The 7593-nt window shown below is 32.1% G+C and overlaps 1 protein-coding gene across 2 annotated transcripts in view; it reads right to left on the bottom strand.

The window, feature by feature from the left end:
* Positions 1-6562, bottom strand: part of pja2 (praja ring finger ubiquitin ligase 2) — a 39557-nt gene extending 32995 nt beyond the window's left edge. Inside the window, exon 1 of one of the 2 annotated variants that reach the window (XM_056458604.1) lies at positions 6511-6562. The gene's annotated coding sequence lies outside the window, so the exon portion shown is untranslated. The remainder of the gene's footprint in view (positions 1-6510) is intronic. The other variant, XM_056458603.1, reaches the window with a different exon arrangement.
* Positions 6563-7593: the final 1031 nt, after the last annotated feature.

The raw sequence follows: 7593 nt of genomic DNA on the forward strand, positions 1-7593 counted from the left end.
AAACAGCGTTAATAACAGTGATACTTTTTTCAATAACGAGTAATTAAATGAATGCTGTTTCCCCTTTTACAATGCCGTTACTATATGTTATACGTTAATGTTACTATACATTAATGCATGTTACTATAATTGAGAACGCTGAAGCTGTTTTCATGCGAGCAGCATCTCTCTTAGCTCTCTCTTTCTCTGTGGTGTGTGTGTGTTCGGGGCTGGGGCGGGACACATAAACAACCAGTGATGGCGATTGGTGTGTCTGTGAACGTGGTGTAAGTGAGAACGTGATGATTGGCTTAGATAGGAGTACTTTCAAACGTTTGCCAATTGCCAATCAGAGTAGTGTGGGTGTTCACACACAAGCACGCACACAGTCAGTCGCACACACACAGCAATGACCAGGAGTCAGAATGATGGCAAATCCAACAAGTTTCAAGGTAGCGTTTGCAAACTGGAAATATAAGCACTTTTTCCTTGTTGAGGTGAAAGGCAAGGTTTATGTATCATGCAACTTATGCCCAGGAAAAAAACATGCATCTCTGCGTTGGTGACAACTAATCTAATGAAGCACCTCACATAGTCACATGCCACCACAAAATTAGTGTAGTTGTGGTCTGTGAAATAAATCCTTAAAGTTCTAAACAATCTATTGTGTTTATTGTGCAACTATAGTAGTAATAATAATAATAATAATAATAATAATAATAATAATAATAATAATGTTGAATTAGTGTTTAATCAATGCTTAATATTTATTTTATAGTAATTTGACAATTAAGATTTTTGTTTTTTTAAGTATTGCGTTAAGTTACTTTCCAAGGTAATTAGTTACTTTTATAATTATGTAACCCAGTTACTAACTCAGTTACTATTTGTGAGAAGTAACTAAAATCAATTAATTATTTATTTAAAGGAACGTGCCATAAATAATAATAATAATAATAATAATAATAATAATAATATTACAAAAGCTCTTGTAAATTGTCACATTTACTGTATGCTGTTCACAATCAAAAAAAGGATGCACTGAAAAATAATGAGAAATCAATTCTGATCTAGTGGAAATGTTTGGAACATCAGCAAAAATCTTACTGAAGGCTATTTCTTCAACTACATTTATGGTTAGCTTTTTTCCCAGCTCTAATCTAAAAAAGCAGTAACATGTAACAAAAAGGTTATGAGACGGTATAAGATTCTGACGGTATGATAACCTTGGATTAAAAAAATTAAAATCACGGTTTTATGGTATTGTGATAACTGCTCTAAAATATATTCTTTTTAAATGTCAGGTTAAAAACAGGGTTTCTGCAGGTTTCCTCACGTCAAATTTAAGACTTTTTTATGCCTTTTAAAGACCATTATCAATGAAATTTCAGACTATCACAGGGCAAAACTATAATAATTTTCTGTAATCACAAGTGGATTTTTTTTTACTTGCCCAACTAAAATGTAAATTCAGTTACTTCTTAGCCACATATTTTAAATAATATGTCTAAACAAGCAAACTCTAGTTACATGTATATTTTATTAGCACAACCTTACTTTGTTTCCTAATGTTCAGTAAAATATTTTCAGAATTCTGAGGTCTAAATTAAGGTTAATATTTATTTTGAGGCCATCTACACCTTTAACTATTTTAAAATGCTATACAAAAAAAAAAGTAAGAACTGTGATTGGTTGCTTGACATGTCAGTCAGATGGTCTCTATGGTGATACCTGGCTAATAGAGACTGAAAACCACACTATTGACTTTATGTTATGGGAAGCTCCCTCAATGCCATTTATGACTTTTAACAAATAAAAACAGAACAATGTCTAAAATGGAACATGGTGTACAAGCTGAAAAATAATAGGCTGTTGACCACCCTGTTGACACAAAATAGAGCACAACGTGTCATATTACTCTGGGAACCAACTTTACATTCCACTGGAGGGAAACATAACTGGCAACAGGAAACATTGGTAATATTCAACCATGTCAAATTTGATTATTTAATCACCCAATGTGAACCTGAGAGGAGATATATAAAAGGAACAAATTTGTAATGATCTTTGCACTGATTAAATCACCATGTAACAGTACCATTTAAAACAGACAATCAACCCTTAACTTTTGCAATAATAATCATGATAGTACATATGGTCTCAGTTTTATGAAGGTTGGAGGGAAGCAGGTACAGTTCATTACTTGCTGCTGATGCGTGATCGTATTGTATCCACTTTTGTCTCAAAGGCTGGCTTTTAAGAGCTTTTTTAGCTTGCTTGCTCTACACCCTGTCGCACAACAGATTTTAGACAATGTTTTTTTCTTTTTAAATGAAAGTCAGAGAAGACGAGGCGACAGCAATAGAAAGTCAATGGAGAGGGTTGGATTGTTTTCCCCACTGGTGTGGGTGTGGCCTAAATGCACTGTCTCTATGAAAGCTGAGAGCAGTTCACACTTTCTTCCATCAATATGCAAAACAAGTTTCAGTTAAATTCCCAAAACATTACTTTAGAAAAAAACTGCACTTTCTAAAGCTAAGGTGTGCGATTTTAATATAATTATAAAATATTATTCAAGAATATAAATTGAGCAATTGCAGCATTATGGATGTAACATTTGCAGTAAAAAACCCAAAACATAAATTCAAATAGAATGTTTCCGTTAACACATTGAAACATCTATTTATATTTTCCAAAACAACTCAGTTGTTTCCAGTTGTTATGCGGATCAGAAAAATGTCAATCTGTAAACATTTTGAGTATTTTTACAATTCTGTAAAACACAAACCTACACAAAAAAACCTTGTTAGGGTTTTGCTATTTTGGTAAAGACTTAATTTTTTTTTATAGCAAGATTGACATTTGCATGGAATTGCTCAAGTACAATAAGACTCAGGTAATCACTGAAGATCGCTTGTTGTATTCTTTGTTGAATAGTAAATGCAAGCCCTGTCAAACTAAATCAATCAAATTCTAGTGCTGCTGAGTAAATGGAAACTGATGGCAAGCTTAATCATTTATTAAAGTCTTAAGCATGATTATTTATTAAAAATAAAAGTATTGTTAAAATAAAAATAAAGTACATTTATAAAATAAATAACTTTAAAACATAAGTTATTGGTTCTAGCATGCAGGTGTAAATGCATTGTCTGCCAGTCTGCAGTCACGAATTTCCAAAAAATTCCATTAATTCACTTTGGGTCTGAAATGTCAATTTGTTTGTGTCGCTGTAAAAACAAGCTATATCAAATTAGGGCTGCGCAATATATTGAAGTGAATGAAATATTGCAAATGTGCATATAGCAATATACAGACGTGAAAAATTGTTGGTACCCTTCCAGTGAAGAAGTGGTCACACAAATAATTTGAAAATGAAAACTGCAATGATTAAGAATGAAAAATTACTGAAAATTCGAAGAGAAGCATTCAGAAATGCAAACTAAAGAAACCAGCTTGGACAAAATTGAAGGGTACCAATTTTTTGTCTACATCTGTACATATTGGAATAGTTTGTCATAAATGACAAAGCATCTTTGTTTTCCTGCCATTAGTGCATCCTCTCAAAGACTTTTTAGCATATCAGGAAAAGCATTTAAATGTAAACACACATCTCTAAAAGCAAATAAAAAAACAAGCTTAAAGTTACACTTTGCTCATGTACATAGGACATTTCTGCAGTTTGAACATGTTTTGATTGTTACATTTTTTGTTTACTTTATGATTACCATTTTATTTGATTACATGGTTTCTACAGGTTTCATCAGGTCAAATTTAAGACTTTATGAAATTTTAAACCTCTAAAGGGCTAAACACTAGGATTTCACAAGGAATTTTTTCTAATGGCCAGGTTACTTCTGTTAATAGTTTTTGTTTTGATGGAAGATTATGTAAAGCGATGTGTTGCTTTAATTTTCTTTCCCTGATCAGGTAATATCATTAGGAAAATTTGTGGTAAAAATGTCTGTTGTGAATTGTATTTCTTTACAATAAAAAAAAATTTAATATAAACAAGAAGTTTCAAAATTGATTATTGGTGATTGGGTGTCAGCTCAATATGGTAGCTTTACTTGGACATAAGAAAATTAAGACTGGTTTAAAACGATTTAAGACCTACAGCCCCATATTTCGGAGAATTTAAGACTTTTTAAGGACTAAAATTTTGCTTTTGAAATTTAAGACTTTAAGACCCCACAGACACCCTGGATTATGATTTATTTTAATGTTTATTGCAAACTTTTCGGCTTATTTGTGTGGTGTTCTGTGTCGGCTATTGCTGTGAACCAAAATGCCCCTGAGGGTCAATAAAGAAATTCCGATTCAATTGTTTTTCTTCCTTAAAAAAATTAGTACTGATTTTATCATGGATGCAGAAATATGACCAAGCAATCAAGCCATGTTGAGAAATCATTAAGATGACGTAGAAGTAACCTGACTATGTTCAAGTGCTTTTGTTTTTCTGATTGTTGTACACGTTTTCAGTTTGATGAAACTATACCAGTGGAGCAAATTGGTGGTAGTATTTTATTTAAGGTTTATTTACATTGTTAAAATGTCTGATTTGTTTTATGCAACAGTTAAAATTGGCTGTTCACATTTAGAAGTTGAATTGATGCTTTCTTTACCCTAAAATGATATGAACATTTATTTTGGTTATAATTAAAAAAAGACAATTTTATTATATTGAATACTGCATTATTTAGCATCTTAACATCGTACAGCCCTAATGGAAACACTCTAAGGAAAAATGGTACAATGTTGTAACAAAGGAGGTATGTTTTTATGGAACAGAATTTTACCTTAAGTCAAACTAATTTGTACCATTGTTGTTTGTCTTTTCAAACCTGCACATACAATATTGTACCTTCAAAGGTACAAATGTAATCCATGCAGGTACCACTACAGTGACAGGACACTACTTTAACAGTGTCAAATGTGTTCCTTCAAGAACTATTTAAAGGCATTTTGCTACAGTATATCCAAAATGTGTCCATTTATTTTCAGTAAATATAAAACAATGTTTCAGTAAAAAAAAAAAAAAAAGTTTCTTTTGTGTGAATACACATTTTCAGTTTACAATAAAGAATAAAAAATACTTTAACAAATCAAAAGATCTATTTTTTGTTAAACATTTCACAACACTTTTCACAAAAATGTTACAGAAATACATTCTTTCATGTACAATTTAAAACTTTTTTCTCCAGTGTTTACAAAATACCTTTGTAAAGTTAATTTAATTTACTTAATTTTAAAATAGAAATATAATTATGCACAAGTATTGTAACGAGATATGCACAATGTTTGATTAGTTTTACAATAGTAAAATGTCTGCATGAACACTTTGCATATGCAGGACTTTTGCCAGCTCACGCAAGTAGTGGAAAGCAAATGCCAAACGTTGCAGATATCAATAATGAAAATGTATTTATAAGAAAATGCTTACCAAATGTTTATTAAAAATGCCTTACATGTTTAGTTTACAATACTTGTAGTTTTATATTTACAGTTGTTTTGTATTATAGAACTTAATAATTAATGTTTATGAGTTTATTTTAAGATATGCTTTTAAATGATGATTCATGTTTTAATATGGAAATTATTCATAATTTATTCATCACTTTGACTTTCCAGTCATATTTATTTTCAAAGATATTGTAATAAAGGAGTTGTCTAACACTTATGTACCTTTTTATGAGAACAATTGTGTACCTTCATTTCAATTGTAGCATAAAAAGGTACAAAGCAGCATCATAAGAGTGCTTTTCTGTACCATATAAGGTCCAGCTTTTACAAAAGTACAAAACTGTTCCTTAAGGAACATTATTTGTACCACCATGTACCTTTTTTCTGAAAGTGTACTTACAAATACCTACAAGTTATGGTGATAAGATTCACCATTTTGATGCAGAAAATGCACCTTATTTTATAAGTATTGTTTAAAAGCTTTATTAAATGCATGCAGTTCAGGTTTCGGGGTTCTACTAATGAACAAATGGATGTAAAACGTAGGAAATACCCCATTGTGCAATGCAGTGTTACTCCAGAACCAGGATTAGGAAGAATTAAAGCTTTCTAACCTATGACAGGTCACATTAGTGTTTATCAGAATGCTATGCCTGCAGTTCTTTAGCACAGGGCAACATATTAATGTTGTCTATGGAATATGCAGCAAAAGCATTACATCCGTCAACATTACGCACTTATGGTGCTTGACACATCCTATCGCTTGTCACACTACCTAGAAGAAAACAGCTACGATTAACACAATATACAGTTGCATAAAATAGTTTACTATCTAAAGATCCACGCAAATCTTGTGACACATATCATCATCATCTGGATCAAATCAATCGACTGCGGGCCCTGAGACAAGTTCAGCGCAGCTAACAAGCTAACTAATATTTGTCGACAAGAGCTGCTGCCTCCGGGGCCTAGATTTTAACGTCTGTCAACACGTTAAATCTTCCAATTTCACGCAGAAACCTCATACAGTGCGTTAGTTCATAAAAAGTGTCGTCTGTTAAAAGACTGTACCTGTGTTCCTGGATGTCTCCCGTGTCACAACTAACTCTACGAACGTCACCACGAAACTTAAGAGTCACGTGACGTGTGTACGCCAATCAGCTGTGAGCTTCATTGCCCGTATTATAATCGGGCGCAGGAAGGCAGCTGTAAACCAACTGCAACACCACGTGTGCAATTTAAAGCCCACCTGGGAGAGAGAAAGCAGACGGGGGCAGGATGAGGTGGGATTTTACTGGACAGTTTATTATCGGATAAGACATTAGATTAAAGAAGTGTTTGGACTGACACTGGAAATGCTAGTTCGAGTTGGATTAATTGTATGAAACCGAGAAGGCATTGATTTCCAATGCAACATTTACCAGGTACTTCATAAAATATTAAATTAATGTCTGGATACCAAGAACTTACTTTTTTTTTTTAATACAGGAAATGTACAGCACTTCTACAACATTATAACAACATTATAAATCTAATGATACAAGCAAACATGTTACATAATAAATTTGATTTTCAACTTAATATCTAATTATTAATTTACTAAGTTTCAGATTATGATTGTTGATTTAATTAACAATGAATAAAGGTATATTCATTATTATAGATCAATTCTTACATTTAATAAACTACTAAAACTACAACCCCAAATCAAAAAAGTTGGGACAGTAAGGAAAACGCAAATTTAAAAAGAAAGAAGTGATTTCCAAATTTACTTTGACTTGCATTTCATTGCAGACAATATAAACACAAAATATTTCATGTTTTGTCCGGTCAACTTAACTTCATTTGTTAATATACATTCTTTCCTGTCATTCAGACCTGCAACACATTACAAAATAAGTTGGGGCAGGAGCAATTCAGGGCTAGTAATCAAGTAAACTGATCAAATAATGATGTGATTTGAAACAGGTGATGTTAACAGGTGATTGTAATTATGATTTGGTAAATCCAGCAGCATCCAACAAAGGTCTAGTTCTTTAAGAACAAAGATGGGCAGAAGATCCCCAGTTTAACAATAAATACGAGAGAAAATAATTGAAATGTTTAAAAACAATGTTTTTCAACGAAAGATAAGAAGACATTTGGATATTTCAC

The sequence above is a fragment of the Danio aesculapii genome, chromosome 5 (assembly GCF_903798145.1).
Source record: "Danio aesculapii chromosome 5, fDanAes4.1, whole genome shotgun sequence".
Classification (NCBI taxonomy): Eukaryota; Metazoa; Chordata; class Actinopteri; order Cypriniformes; family Danionidae; genus Danio; species Danio aesculapii.